At 36.1% G+C, this 17,412-nt stretch overlaps 1 pseudogene; it reads right to left on the minus strand.

Annotated features, from left to right (window-relative positions):
• Positions 1 to 13,362: 13,362 nt before the first annotated feature.
• LOC121985441 lies at positions 13,363 to 15,682 on the minus strand (annotated as a pseudogene).
• Positions 15,683 to 17,412: the final 1,730 nt, after the last annotated feature.

Consider the following 17,412-nt stretch of genomic DNA (forward strand, 5'->3'; position numbering starts at 1 on the left):
CTGAAACGCATTTCTTCTTAACACTCCTCCATGTTATGGTTCCACTTCCCAAAGTAAACACATACCCTGAGGTTGACTTACTACTGCCCCTATCTGATTGGAAATCTAAATCCGTGTAACCTACAGGGAGCAAATCATCTGCCTGGTAAACCAGCATATAATCTCTAGTCCTTCTCAAGTACTTTAATATATGTTTTACGGCAGTCCAATGTCTCTGTCCTGGATTACTTTGATATCTGCTAACCATGCTCATGGCAAAACAGATATCCGGTCTCGTACATAGCATCGCATACATTAGGCTTCCTACAGCCGAAGCATAAGGAACTGCCTTCATGTCCTCTATCTCCTTTGATGTCTTAAGGCACATCTCTTTAGATAAAGGTACTCCATGTCGAAAAGGTAGAAAACCTTTCTTGGAGTTTTGCATGCTAAAACGAGGTAGGATAGTATCGATGTATGAAGCTTGGGATAAGCACAACATTCTTTTCTTGCGATCCCTTATTACTTTGATCCTAAGAATATGTCCACATTCTCCCAAGTCCTTCATATCAAACTTCTTGGACAACCATACCCTTACGTCTGACAACACTTTGACATTGTTGCCACTGAGTAAAATGTCATCTACATATAGTAAAAGAAATACCACCACATTTTCGTCACTTTTCTTGTATACACAAGACTCATTCAGACACTAAATGAATCCAGAAGACTGGATCACTTCATCAAACCTGATGTTCCAAGATCTCGAAGCTTGCTTCAATCCATAAATGGACCGATTGAGCTTGCATACAAGATGATCTTTGCCCTTTGCAATGAATCCCTCTGGTTAATTCATATAGATGTTTTCTTCAAGACTTCCGTTAAAGAAATATGTCTTGACATCCATTTGCCAAACATCATAATCCATATGAGCAGCAATAGATAAAAGAATCCGGATAGACTTGAGCATGGCTACCGGCGAAAAGGTTTCCTCATAATCGATTCCCTCTTTCTGAGTATACCCTTTTGTAACAAGCTTTGCTTTGAAGGTTTCCACCTTCCCATCTATCCCTCTTTTTCTTTTGTAGACTCATTTATATCCAATGGCTTTTACACCATTTGGTGGTTTTACAAGCTCCTAGACCTAATTAGAGTACATAGATTCTATTTCAGAGTTCATTGCATTTTGCCAAGATGCTGCATCTTTATCTTAGAGTGCTTCATCATATGTCCAGGGATCAGGTTCATGATCACCAGGGATCAAGTCCGAAGATTCTCCCAAAAACATGAATCTATCAGGTTGCCTAACTACCCTCCCACTACGACAAGGCACTACTTGTAATTGTGCATCATTTGTGACACGTGTTGCAGTTTTTTGTGGTATCTCATCTTGTACCGTTGGTACTAAAGTAGACGTGTCTTCTCTTATTTCCTCAAGAATAATTTTACTCATGGGCTTGTGTTTCATTACATAGTCCTCTTCTAAAAATCGTGCTGGTTAGTCCTAGGAAGATCGTACTGGTTCCACTGTATAAAAATTTTGTACAAGTGTCGAACCTTTTCCTAATAACATATTGTGTTCTTTAGAAGTTAAATTAGGAATCGCAAACGAAACTTAACATTATTGATTCCAATTTTAACTTATCTGTTTTTAATGGTTTAGACTTGGATAGCAAGCGGAACTTAACACTATTGATTCAAATCCACCTATGTTATAAATTCAATTAAATATTAATTTCCAAAATTAGCTTCCAGGTTAAACATGGCGAGACACTAGGCCTTCTTGGATATGGGAGCAACCACCACTTCCTAGACAAACTCTTTTAAGGAAAGATAATATTTAATTTACTTATATAACTCTAGGTTTAACCAACAAGAATAATCGAATCACAAATTCAAAAAACAAAAAAAACACAACTTTGAAACAAATCCGAAAAACTAGAATCTAATGCCTCTTGTGTTTGGAATTCTTACAAAGAAAAATAACTAACATGATGCGGAAGAAAATTACTAGTTATACCTTTTCTTTGTATGCTAATAACCTCGAGATCTTCTGCCGTATTCCTCGCCTCCTCTTGAACGTCGTGTGGGCGATGATCCTCCAAGATGAACACCACCCAAAGAGCTTTTCCTACTTCTCTAGATTTCGGCCACCGCCACCACAAAGGAACCAAAGAGAGCAAGGGGAAAAGGAATAGGGAGAGGGTCAGCCACTATGGAGATCACCAACAAGAGAATAAGAATTGATAATAATTGAGGGCTCCTCTTCCCTTCTTTTATATTACTTGCCCAAGGCAAATAAGGAAAGACTTTTTACAAAAATTAAAATCTTCCTCTTGTTTTTCCTTTTCCCCTTTTATTTTTCCTTTTCTTTCCTCTTGATTGAATCAATCATCAATCATGGATTGGATGATGATTTAATTTGGCCGCCCCCTTGCTTGGGCACCAAGCAAGGTGGCCGGCCCCTTAAAAAGGAAGGAAATCATTTTTATAAAATTTTATAAGAGAAGAAATTCTCTTATAAAATTTTACAAGCTCTCTTACCTATTGTGGATGTTAAAAAAGGAAAGTTTTAAAAAATTAAAACAAAGTTTTAAAATTTAAAACTTCTCTTCTAAAATTTCCTTTTTTAACATGGTTAGAAAATTTTAATTTTAAAACTTCTCTTCCTTTTTCCTAAAAACCATGAGGATGGTTAAAAAAGGAAAGTTTTAAAACTTTTAAATTTTCTTTTAAACCATGTGGCCTAATTCAAATAAGGAAAGTTTTATATTTTAAAAACTCTCTTTTAAAACTTGTAGTTTTCTACAAAGAGAAGATTTTATAAATTCAAAACACCTCTCCTAATTTGACATATCATGGCCAGCCCCTCTTTGCTTGGACACCAAGCAAAGGGCGAGCCACTTTGTGAAGGAGATTGGCCGGCCCCTTTGGCTTGGTCACCAAGCCATGGGTCGACCCCCTCTTGGACATCGAGAAGGGCTTTTATTTGGATGGGCTTGAGGCTTTAATGAGGCTACGACAGGGACCTAGAGGAAAAATTAATTTTGGCCTTCCGATGAGCTTGAGTATCCCGTGTTCGCCCTGAACACATAACTCAAGTTCATCAATAATAACTCATTCCGCTAGAGAATTATTATTGCACTACCGCACCAATCCCAAATTACATTATAGGCTCCTTCTTATTATGAGTGTGTTAGTCTCCCTGTGTTTAAAATAACAAATGTCCACTAATTAAGTAAGTTACTGACAACTCACTTAATTAATATCTACCTCCAAGAATAGTACCACTCAACCTCATTGTCATGTCGGACTAAATCCACCTGCAGGGTTTAACATGACAATCCTTATGAGCTCCTCTTGGGGACATTCTCAACCTAGATAACTAGGACACAGTTTCCTTCTATAATCAACAACACACACTATAAGTAATATCATTTCCCAACTTATCGGGACTATTGATTTATCGAGCTAAATCTCACCCTTTGATAAGTTAAAGAAATAAATAATAAATATATGTGCTTGTTATTATATTAGGATTAAGAGCACACACTTCCATAATAACTAAGGTCTAGTTCTTTTATTAAGTCAGTATAAAAAGAACTTACCTAAAATGGTCCTACTCAATACACTTAGAGTGTACTAGTGTAATTTATTAGTCAAGATAAACTAATACCTAATTACACTACGACTATTCCAATGGTTTGTTCCTTTCCATCTTAGTCATGAGCAACTGTTTATAATTTATAAAGAACTGATAACATGATCTTCTGTGTGTGACACCACACACCATGTTATCTACAATATAAATTAATTGAACAACTGCACTTAACAAATAAAATGTAGACATTTGACCAATGTGATTCTTTTATTTCAAAAATAAATGTTTACAAAAGTTAGGCTTTTAGTATACACTCAAACAAATCGGGCATTGGTGCTAACAATGACCTTCTGATCTTTGAGACTATAAAATAAACCACCTTTCATTCCTTTAGGATAACCCACAAACAAGTGAACTTCTGTACGTGATTCCAACTTATCAGCGTCTCCCTTCAGCACATGTGCTAAACTATCCCAAATCCGAATATGTTTCAGACTAGGCTTATGCCCATTCTACAATTCTGTGGGAGTACAGGCTACTGACTTAGAAGGTACCAAGTTCAGAATGTACACTGCCATTTCCAGAGCATATCCCCAAAATAAATTTGGTAATTCCGAATAACTCAACATTGATCTAACCATTTCCATAAGAGTCATATTCCTTCATTCTACTACACCATTCTATTAGGGTGTACCAAGTACAAACAGTTGGAATTGAATCCCGGCCTCTGATAAGTAACTTATAAACTCTCCTAAGAGGTACTCGCCACCACGATCAGACCGTAGTATCTTGATACTTTTACCATGACGTTTCTCCACATCAGCCTTGTACTCTTTGAACTTATCAAAGCACTTAGACTTGCGATGCATCAAGTAAATGTACTCATATCTCGAATAGTCATCTATAAAAGAGACAAAATATTCGAAATCACCTCTCGCCTGGATAGTCATAAGTCCGTATAAATCAGAATGAACCATTTCCAACACTTCTTTGGCTCTATACCCCTTGGCCTTAAAAGGTCTCTTGGTCATTTTTCCTTCCAAGCAAGACTCACAATTTGGAAAGTTTTCCACCACCAATGAACCCAAAGGTCCATTGGCTATTAGCCGTTGAATCATACTCAAATTAATATGACCAAGCCTTAGATGCCAAAGATATGTTTGGTTCTTTTCCGAAGGTTGTTTTCTTTTAATAGAATTAGAAGATGTGTTATTAATTTCCATTTGTTATGTCGTGGGAGTTATTGGATTTAGAGTGTACAAATTATCAACCAACGTACCAAAATAGATAACCACCCTATTTTTCTTGATAACTTCTTTGCCATCAAAAGAAATAGAATATCCATCCATAAATAATTTTGAAACTGAAATCAAGTTCTTTCTAAAAGATGGTACGTAAAGACAATTTCTCAAAATCAAAGTTTTATTCCTATCGAAAGATAATAAAATATCTCCCACTGCAACAGACGCCACTCTCGTAGCATTGCCCATGTAGATGGTGATTTCTCCTTCATGTAGTCGTCGGGTTTCCTGAACCCCTGCAATGAATTACAGATATGATCTGTAGCTCCCGTATCTACACATCAGGTATCGATAGATAATATCACTAAATATGTTTCAACAACTAATGAATAAGATACACCTTCATTGTTCTCATTTTTGTGAGGACATTTCAAGTTTTGTTTCCAATCAATATAATTGGGACCAGTATGTTTGTTTTCTTTTAAAATAACAGCGAGAGAATTGAGAGCCATTTTGAAATCCTGAGACTCACAAAATAAGATATTTGGTCAAAACTTTAAAATTTAAAATAATATTGATCTCTCAAACAATATAATTTAAATTCACCAACACCTCAAAACACCGTGAATTTAGTATGTCACGATAGTGTGGACGTATACTAATTCAAACATTTGTAAGAGGAGGTTTTACCAATTAATTTTATTATCTTTTCAACCTAACTTTATGACAAATAAAATTAATAGTTGGTTTGTCTTTGGTCACACAAAATAATAGCAGTGACTCCAATGGGGAGGATACTATTAAATGCGCCTAAGTGTATATCATTACTTGATACTTAGTCCATTAATTAGGATTGTGTCCCTTCAGATGGAGATCACACAAAACTAAATAATTTCCTATAATCATCCATAGAGGAAGTTTGATCTAGTGATCTGCAAACAAATTCATCTGATGTGGAGGAAGGCACTTAAAGCCAACGCGCAAGTTTGAATGCTTCACTTATAAACCAATAATGGAGAGCGTAGAATTTAAATAAATAATTCCTCTCTCTCTTAGTTATTTAAAATCGAGGAATTTTAACATGCACACACATTACAACACACATCACATTACATAAAACAACATAAAAAGGCAATAAATATGAAAATTAAAATTTCCATCTATTATGGCTTCATCCAACACTGTCCTCCAATATGCCACCAATGGATCAAGCCGTTGCGTATGCCATCAATGGGTCATGTCGTCACGTCTATCTTACTTCCTTTTCCACAGTGCCTCTGGTCCTCAAATAGCACACGACTTACAAGGATACGATCCGTGACAAAAATAAAATTTTGTATTTATCGATCCTATATTCCACAAGGGAGTGTACATGTAATCTAGATCGAATAGAATGTAAAACAACAATAATAATAATACGACAACCGGCCATATTTAATTATTACAATCATGCACACACAACAACCTCGACATGCCCAAGGGTTCCAATCACACACAAGCACACAAAAGTCATAATAGTTGGATCTAGGATGCCTGCAACCACAGAGTTAATCTATCTAGCACATCCTACTATTGTTCGGCCTAAACTTATGTATGAGCAGTGCATAATTTAACCAAAAACCAAACACACAGAGGCAGAAAACTAGCTCTGAAACCAATTGTTGGGTGCTACATGGAATACCGTTCTGTTTCCCTTATAAAAAAATTTATACAAGCACAGAACTTTTCCTAGCAACCCATGTGCTCTTCAGAAGTTAAACTTGGATTAGAAACAAAACTTAACATTTTTACTCCAAGTTCGTTCTTCAAAGTTAAACTTGGATTGGAAATGAAACTTAACATTTTTACTCCAAGTTCAACCCTTGTGTTCTTCAGAAGTTAAGCCATATTACAGAAGTTGATTAAATATCTATTTCAAGGATCGACTTCCAGGTCGTTGGAGAGGCACTAGGCCTTCTTGGTTATGGGATAATCCACCACTTCCTAGACAAAGCCTCTCAAAGAAATTGAATATTTAAACTTCTCACAGTAATCTTAGGTTTAATTATAGAGACCTCAATCAAAGCACAAGATCAAAACACAAAATTGAAGCACAAAAATAAAAACACAAAATCGCTAGCCTCTTGTGTTGGTATTTCAGGATCCATACAAAGAAAACAAAACTAGTTGTACTGCGGAATAAATAACTAGTTGTACCTTTCTTCATAGGCAAAGACCTCTTGATCTTCTGCCATATTCCTCTCCTCTTCTTAGACGTCGTGTGGGCGACAATTTACCAAGACAAAAGCACCTAAACCCTTTTTGTTTCCAAGCCACCTACCACAAAAGGATGCAAAAAAAGGAACGCCTCCTCCTTCTTCTTCTCCTCCAAACCGTCAGCCACCAAGGTGCTTCGTCTCTTCGTTTTCTTTTCCTCCAAGCTCCGACCACCAAGAGAAGATAGGGTGTCGGCCCTAGAGGGAAGAAAAGGGAAGAAGAAAAGAAGTGGGGCGCCGACCCTATAGGAAAGAAAAGAAAGAATGGGGTGTCAGCCTTAAAGGAAAGGAGAGGGTTTTTGGTTGTGGAGAAAAACTTATTAATTCTTAATTGATTGACTTTTGTGGCACAACTCCTCTCCTTTTATAACCCTTTACCCCAGATAAAAAAGGAAAAAAAGTAATAGATTTTTGTTTAGAAAAAATCTCTAGAAAAGAATTAACATAATTCTTTTTAGAAAAATTTCTTAAGAAAGAATTAGTATAATTCTTTTTAGAAAATTTCTAAGAAAGAATCAACATAATTCTTTTTAGAAAAATCTCTAGGAAAGAATTAATATAATTCTTTTTAGAAAAATTTCTTAGGAAAGAATTAATGTAATTCTTTTTAGAAAATTTCTAAGAAAGAATCAACGTAATTCTTTTTAGAAAAAACTCTAATTCTGTTGAGAAAAAATCTCCCCCTTTTTTTTCTTTTCTTTTTCTTTTGGTTTGGTTGGCCCCTTTCTTGGATAGGAAGCAAGGCTTGGTCGACCCCTTGCTTGGGCACCAAGCAAGGATGTGGCCGGCCCCTTTCTTAGGTAGGAAGCAAAACTAAAATGGGTGAATGTGAGGCTTTATAGAGGCTACAACAGGGACCAAGAGGAGGAATTGGTTTTGGCCTCCTGATGGACTTGAGCTTTCTATGTTCGACCCGAACACCCAACTTAAGTTCATCAATAATAACTCATACCATTAAAGAGTTATTATTGAACTACCACACCAATCCCATATTACATTATAGTCTTCTTCTTATCATGAGTGTGTTAGTCTCCCTGTGTTTAAGATATCGTATGCCCGTTAATTAAATGAGTTACTGACAACTCAATTAACATCTAGCTCCAAGAGTAGTACCACTCAACCTTATTATCATGTAGGACTAAGTCCACTTGCAGAGTTTACATGATAATCCTTATGAGCTTCTCAAGGAGTCATTATCAACCTAGATTACTAGAACACAGTTTCCTTTTATAATCAACAACATACCATATAAATAATATTATTTCCCAACTTATCGGGCCTATTGATTTAACTGAATAAATCTCACCCTTTGATAAATTAAAGAAATAAATACTAAGTATATGTGTTTGTTATTATATCAGGATTAAGAGTACACACATCCATAATAACAGATGTTTTGTTCTTTTACGCAGTCAGTATAAAAAAAACAACCTCAAATAGTCCTACTCAATACATACATAGTGTACTAGTGTAATTTTATAGTCAAGACAAACTAATACCAAATTACACTACAACCGTTCCAATGGTTTGTCCCAATCCATCTTGGTTGTGAGCTACTATTTATAATTTATAAAAAACTGATAACATTATCTTCTGTGTGACACCATACACCATGTTATCTACAATATAAATTAAATGAACAACTGTATTTAACTAAATACAGACATTTGACCAATGTGATTCTCATTTTAAAATAAATGATCATACAAAAAGCTAGGCTTTTAGTATACATCCTAACACTAGCTAAGGTCGGCGCCCCTTCCTAGCAATCCATTGTTGGCTAGCGGCAAGAAGAAGAGGAAGAAGATGAAAGAAGAAGAAAAAAGATTAGAATGTGCCCCATCCTAGAGCCTCCTTTTGTAGCTGGCAGTTTGGAAACTAAGAATAGAAGGAGGGTGGTGTAGTCTTGGTAGATTGTCGCCCACACGACGTCCAAGAAGAGGAGAGGAATATAGTTGAAGATCAAGAGATCTTTAGCTACGAAGAAAGGTACAACTAGTTCTTTAATTCCGCTACGTAATTAATTAGTTTTCTTTGTATCATTTTTTTTGGAATACCAACACAAGAGGCCAGCGATCTTGTACTTCGATCAAGGGGTGCTTTGATCATTCAAAAACTTGCTTGATTGATCAAACACATGATTGATCGAACATGCGAGTTGCTAGAAAAAGTTCTGTTCTTGTATAATTTTTTTTGTACAGGGAAATTTAAACAGAACGAAATTCTAGCGCCCTTCAAAAGCAAGCTCCAATGCTAACATGAGGATTTACTTGGTATCCACCTCAAGAAGAGGTGACTAATCCAATGATCCACACACATGAGCACTCTCCACTAAGAAAATACTCCTTTACAGTAACTACCGAAGGCGGAGAAGCCTTACAACACTCTCAATACAAGAAGAAAGAAAGCGAAGCAAATACAAGTAAAATCTTACAGGATTTACACCAAGAAACCCTAACTTCTTCTTGTTGTAGAATGTCTCTTGACCTTGGCAGTGCAGCAACACTTTGCTCCAAGAACTGGCGTCAACAGCCGAGAGTAATCGCTGAGAATGGAGTCGAAGAACTGAGGAGGAAAGCGCTCGCCAACGGCTATAACCTACACAACGATCAGATCCCAATCGATTGAATGGCTCTCAATCAACTGGGGAGGCTTTGAATCGATCGGTCGATCAATTCAGAGTGCCTCTGTGCTCTTTGGAAATCGCCTGAATCGATCGACCGATCGATTCAGCCTCTATCGTGTGATTTCCAGTTCCCCAATTGATCGGTCGATCGATTGGAGGTGCCCAATCGGTCGGCTGATAGATTGGGAATGCTTCTGTGCATGCAATATAAGCTCCCAATCGATTGACCGATCGATTGGGTCATTCCTCTTCGCGGCGCACATCCAATCGATCAATTGATCGATTTGACTACGATTCAATCGATTAGTTGATTGATTGATCCACCTTTGACTTGCCTCAAACCAAGTCCAAGGTCTCCAATTCCAACATCCGGTCAACCGTGACCTATTGGAATATTATGCCTGGCATCCGGTCAACCTTGACCTGCTAGGACTTCTTCACCAAGTGTCCGGTCAATCCCTTTGACCCACTTGGACTTTTCTCGTCATGCCAAATGTCTGGTCAACCTTGACCCACTTTGGACTTATCGTTTCATGCCAAGTGTCTGATCCTTCATGATCCACTTGGACTTCCACCAGATGTCCGGTCACCCTTGACCCATCTGGATTTCCTCATGCTAAGTATCCAGTCAACCCTTTAACCTACTTGGACTTCCAAACACCTGGTGTCTGGTCAACCTTAACCCACCTGAATTTCCACGTGGCTGGCTTCACTTATCAGGATTTTCACCTAGCTTCACTCACTAGGGTTTTCACCTGGCTTCACTCACCAAGATTTTTCCACTGCCCGGCTTCACTCACCGGGACTTTCACCTGCCTGGATTCACTCACCAGAACTTTCACCTAGCTTCACTCACCAAGATTTCCCAACTGCCTAGCTTACTCATTAGGCCTTTCACCTGGCTTCACTTATCAGGATTTCCAACTGCCTAACCTCCAGTTAAGACTTTCTCAGTCAAGTATCTGGTTAGCTTTGACCTACTTAACTCTTCTTCACATCTAACTGGTCAAACCCTGACCAGAGAGGAATTGCACCAGCAATCTCCCCAAATGGATGATTGCATCTGCAATCTCCATGTATTGTCAAATATCGAAACCCAAACATCAAGACTCAAACTTGAGCCAACTCAAGCTTAGTCAACCAGGTTAACCTTGACCTAGGGATATTGCACCAACACACTCAACTTTGTGTAACGTTTACATCCATTGTACAACGGTTTCTCTGCTTCCTCCAAAAATTCCATAAATGCTTCTAGATTTTCTGTATAGTTATCATATACTACCTCACACATATTAGCGGTTTCAAAGTCGTTGTGATAATTATCAATTGGCTCTTGGTTGATACTCAAATTTACTCCATCTTTTTCAGTAGACTCACCATGTCAAATCCAATTCACATAATTTTGACTAAAACCATGGAAATAAAGATGCTCTTGAATCGACTTAACCGGTCCTTTTTTAATATTTATATATTTGCAATAAAGACAATGAATTCAATTAGGATCAATCTGAGGATTTTGTAAACAACAGCTAATCAACTGTTCAACACCCTCTTCATATTGTTTGGACCTTCTATCCAAATCCAAGATTTATCCATTTCAATACAAGCAAATCCCAAAAAATTGTAACAATAAATTTTTGTATTATATATCGCTAGATGAAGGCCTTCTTCAAACTACTTCAAGGACTTTACCTTTCTTCAATGTAAATTTGATCAAAACCTAAACAATATTATAGTAAAAAAGCAAAAGTTTTAGAGTGAGACTGCATAAAGTTATAGAATCCAACACTTAGGAGATCATAAAATATAATCAATTCAATGATTTGCTTAAATCATGTATTTATCTAATGGTAGAACAATATTGTTTATTTTTGCAAAAAAAAAAATAAAGGTAAAAGATCATCCAATTCCCTTTTACCAATCAAATCAAAAGTATTATTCATAAGAATGCATATGATGTTACTTTACTATACAAATTACTAACTCTTTCAAAGAAGATGAAATCAAAAAATTATAGAATTTTAATGAACCTGCATTATCATCTACGTTTACTGGAATAGATGTGTAAGCGAAACTAGTTTCAGCACATACCACCAATCCTTCCATCATTTGAGTAACGTGAAAAATATAAAGCAATAGGAACAGATTTGAGACCGGAATAGGAAAAATAAAATTAGTGATTGCAGGTTTGAAATAACAAAGATCGACATGAAAAATAAAATTAGTGATTGCAGGTTTGAAATAACAAAGATCAACAGGTTCGAAAAAAGAACATCAAATTCCTAAATAATCCCTCTAAATTTCGACGATCACTGATTCCTTGAGAATCGAAGATGATGAACTAGAAATCAGTCAAAGTAAGAACTTAGAAAGCAGATTTCTACAAATATCAAACTAGATCCTAGAGAGGGTGGTAGAAGATTGACCCTATAATGCAAGAATGAAGATGTAAAAATGGTGGACGAGACGCGAGTCTGGAGACGCATGGCTAGAGACGCAAAAATAGAGGACGGAGACGCAAGGCTGGAGACCCAGAGGATGAAGACACAAGGCTGGAGACGTAGGTTGGAGATGCGGAGGACGGAGACGCAAGCCGGAGATGAAAAAATGGAGGCACGGTTGGAGACGCGAAGGATGGAGACGCAAGCTCAAGATGAAAAAATAGAGGCGCGGTAGAAGGCTGGAGACGCACGACTACTAGGTCTTGGGATTTTTTGGAGTGGTTATTTATTAGTGAGGTTATAATGTTTAAGACTTGTAAAAATTAGAAGTGAGATGGGAAATTAAAATTCTAATTAATTCCTATCTGGTTCATCTTTTTTACTTCACACAAAAAAAATTATATATATATTTTAAACATTTTTACTTTATCAAAATTAATGTACCGAAGTAAAATATTATTAAAAATTAATAGTGAAGCCCTTGTTTTTTAAATTCTGAAGTAAAAAAATAATATTTTACTTCGTTAGTATTATTAATGAAGTTAATTGTTATATATTACTTCGTAATTAACAATCACTGAAGTAAAGAGTGGCGAAGGAAAAAAGTCAAAATTCTACTAGTGAAATACTACAAATAGGGTCATAGCGACCCCAATTAGTAGTGTAGTCCCCTAGCCCAGAGCTATTTTACCATATTCAGAATTCAGTGGTTTCAATAAATTTCCTATATTAGTTGTCTTGGCCCAGATATAGAACCATCCTCAATGGCTTGTGTAGCCATAAATCCTATTTATTTAATCATTGGTTGAGATCTGTTGACTTTGTATGTCGTTTCGTTGTAGTTGTAAATAAATGATCTTATTATAGATCCATTGTATTGTGATCTTGAAATTGTCTAAAAATGGAAATAACAACCCTAATCACCATCTTTATAACTGGTTTACTAGTAAGTTTTATTGGGAATGCCTTATATACCGCTTTTAGGCAACCCTCTCAATAACTAAGAGATCCATTCGAAGAACACGAGGACTAGTTGAAGTAATGAGTCTTCCAAGGACTAGTTGAAGTAATGAATCTTCCATAATGAAAAATTATTCTACTTTTTTAGTCGGAACCTTAGGTGGTTCTCAAAAAAAGGTAGCGAAAAAATTATCCCTAAAGTAGAGACTAAAAGGAATGTACAAACCAATGCTTACATAGATTCGATTGTTGTTTACAATTATAGCTTTCACACCTATTCATTTGGCATCATTTACCATATAGTATAAAATATAAATATAAAGAAAAGGAAAAGAAAAGATAGTGATTCAAGTCAAGATTTCTTAAGTACTCTAACCCTATGTCAAATAAAAAAAAGAGGCGAAAGATACCAGAGCAATCTTGTATCAGACTACTTGTCTCCTCATAGTTGGATCTAGGGATGTAAATGAATGTAACCAAGTATTTGTGAACAAATTTGGTGGTCGACTTGGTAAGAGCTTGTTTATATATATTTGTTCAATATACACAAAATCAATTAAACAAATAAGCTTGAATAGCTCATTAAACTAAACAAACAAAATTGAACACATATGTGTTTAGCTCGTTAACGTTCGTGAATAATGTTCATGGACAACATTCATGAACAATGTTCACGAACCATATTCATTAATAAAACTCTTTTCACTATGTTAAATAAATAATAAAATAAAATAAAATAAACAAATAAGTTTGAATTATCAAACTCAATAACCAATCAAACAACTAAAAGTTTCAAACAAACTTGAATTGAGAGCTCGATAATATCTAAACGAACCAAGCTTGAACCAAGCTCATGTCAAGCTTGAATTGAGAGATCGATAACAGCTAAATGAACCAAGCTCAAACCATGCTTCAAACAAGCTCAAGCTCATAAAAAAAACCAAACCAATCCTATACAATCATTTTAAAGGCTTGGTTCATTTTAAGCTTGGCTCGCTTAGCACGGTTAACTTATCAAACAAGCTTGAACACCCCAAATCTCGGCTCGGCTCGGCTCGTTTACAACCCTAGTTGGATCTCCTTTATTTTTGGGAATGCTCTAAATTCTACTTGAGCATCCAAATTTGGATCAATACTAGCAAAAATATCTTTGAACAAGGTTCTAGCATCATACCAAATGTGTCTGAAAAAGAAGCGCAAAGCAAGCGTAGCATGACCAAAAGTGAACTAACCCCTTAGACTTCTATGAAAAATGACATCAGATTTCAAAGTAGCCCGATCTAATTCAAAATTTTCACCTAATTGGACACGTCTAGCATATTTTTTAACAGTTAAAGGATCACTATAACTGACTCCATTGAGTTCGCCACCATAGAACTCAACAGTTACACCTATTTGTTCAACATTATACTTTGATTCTGCTCTCCTAAAAGGAACATAGGCTCTCACAATTCGTCTCCATCCATCAAAACTACTAAAAATGTTTCAAAGAAACTAGGCATATAACGTACAAAAACCTCGCGCCCTTCTTTATCTGTAAAGACAGGGTGCCCTAACCATCCAACAGCTATTCCACCCCTGTTATCCATTAACCCTAGTCTAAATAATCCCCCTTTTGCCGAATTATTACCAATGTAATCATAAAAAGCTAATTTTTCAAGAATTATAGACCAAGCTTCCGATCAACTTAGATTTTCATCTAGTTCGGTGCTAACTCTTCAGTATATTTCTTGCTGAAAGTATCCTTGATCCCACTGATAATGAGTGTGACCAAATAATTTGATTGAAGTTGTTGTTGAACCATACCACATAGTTCCAACAACAACGAAAGCTGCAAAAGAAAAAACAACAATGATACTACTGGAAAGTACAGTTTCAATATTGCCCATACATAATCCTTTGTATAGACGTTGATGCAGATGGACACTAAGATAGAATAAGCCTGCTAATATGCCCAATGTACCTGCTACAATATGATGAGATGCAATTCCTCCGAGAACAAAAGGATCAAAGCCTTCCACACCCCATGCAGGACTTACAGGTTGTACTTTTTCAGTTAGTCCATAAGGTCGGACACCCATATTCTAGGACTATACAAACGTATTACATGAAATGTGCCAAAACCAAAGCAAGTCAATCCTGAGAGAAATAAATGAATTATAAAGATCTTAGGCAAATCCAAAGAGGGTTTGCCCGTACATTCATCGCAGAATATTTCTAGGTTCCAATTCACCCAATGTCAGATAGCTACCAAGAAGCACAAACCAGAAAACACAATATGTGCCCCTACCACATCCTCATAACTCTAAATACCTAGATTCATAATAATTCCCCCTGAAATACTCCAACCATCCCCCATGAATTGGTTATTCCTAAACAAGCCATGAAGGGTATAACGAACATACCTTATTTCACATTGGATAGAGAGTGGGGTCAGAGGCATCAAAAACCGTTAAATCGTATAAAGTTGTCAAACTAGCCCAACCAGTAACTAGGGTTATATGCATTATATGGATCGAAAGAAATCAACCAGGATCATTTAATACGATAGTATGAGAACAATACCAAGGCAAATCCATGGAAATATCTCTTTATCAAAAAAAAAAAAAAACTAGACACTATGTCACTTTATTTTATCGCATTGGAATTGGAAAAGACTATTCTATGTACCAGGGGTAGATCTAGGATTTTTAATTTAGGGGGGTAGCATATTAAATGACAAAAATAATTATGATAAAAATATGTTCACTCTCAAATAGCTTCCGAATTCTCTATTTATGATTGGAATCGAGCTCAAAACTTCCTAGAAATCACCATCCCAAGTTGTATGGTGGTCGATGAGACAACAACGGCAAACAAGTTCATGTGTAGCTCTAACATGAAACAAGGGACAATAGCTCGTCTCAAGGTTGCTATATTATTTAAAAATTTTGGGTACAAAACTAATAACAAAAAACTTAGATTGTGGACTTTCCCTAAAATAGTCTGTAACCTCTACTTCCAATAGTTGCTTAGTCACTGTTCTGCAAAAATGTCTTCAGATCCTTGCCCTCCAGAATTGCATGTTATTGCTCAAGAAATAGTGAGTGTGCGCCAAGGATTGGCCCTGGCCATCATGACACTATTTGGTCTCTTGTCCAAGAAGAATTGTATGCTGGAATGGACTATGTTGCATGTTAATCTTCATGCTGAGTTGGCTAACAATCCGAAGCTCGAAACTATCATTAGAATTTCTTGCTGAGTTATAATGATATGCCTCACCCTCTCAAATCATGCTTCTTGTACTTCAACTTTTTCCCGAAGGAGTGCTCAGTTAGATAAATCACTCTGCTTCGGCTGTAGATGGCTGAAGGATTCATTGAAAGTGATAATGATGAAAGCATGAAAAAAATGGCAGAAGAATAACTCTAAGGGAGGATTTACGCGTGGATTGGGGGGGGGGGGGGGGTCATGACACCCCCTAGTCTCCATGTAAATCCACCTCGTACCTAACTTTTCAGTAGATTCTGTATGAGAAAAGGTCAATATTTATTCTGTTATTTCATTAAAAATAAGGTAAAAATTCTATTCATAAGAGCAAAGAGAAGCGGATATATTATATACCCAATAAGTACCAATACGCAATGGGAGGATTACTTCTACTTTCGGGAAACAAATACATAGATACTTGTTTATCATTCCAACGATTGATACGTTAGTTAAATTTTCTCTTTATTCATTCTATCTTACTCTATAAACGTTTCAATCTATGTATAAAAAACAATAAGAGAAAAAGAGAGAAAGATGATAAAGTCATTGTTACGTTTCCATTTTAACGTGAAGTATAGTACTTAATTTTGTCTTTAAATTAATGTCTGTTGGTGTTCCAAAGTACTTATGTTTGGAATCCCAAAGAAGAAGATGCAGCTTGGGTTGAGTTATGGTGCGACTTGTCAGACATATTGAGTCATATGAAATTTATCCATTTTCTTCCCCGATCGAAATATCCTCTATTTCACCCAAGAAATATTATATTGAGGTAAGCATCAATCATTCGGAGCATGAAGTGTAATTAGATCAATTTATTTATATTTGCATTTTGAGATCTATATCATCAATTAGGAGGATTTATGGTTCACTTGGAAAAACAAAAATAAAGTATTGAGATTATAAAATAGTTGAGTTGGGAAAAGACATGAAACGAATTTAAAAAATGGTATTGAGATTATTTACCCTATATGTGCAAATAAAATTCAGATAGATCTTTTCCCTGAGTAGAACATGAACCTAAAAGAATCACAAGGGCCCATTCAGGAACAAGAAATTGCAT

This window comes from Zingiber officinale, chromosome 5B, assembly GCF_018446385.1.
Source record: "Zingiber officinale cultivar Zhangliang chromosome 5B, Zo_v1.1, whole genome shotgun sequence".
In the NCBI taxonomy this organism is placed as follows: domain Eukaryota; kingdom Viridiplantae; phylum Streptophyta; class Magnoliopsida; order Zingiberales; family Zingiberaceae; genus Zingiber; species Zingiber officinale.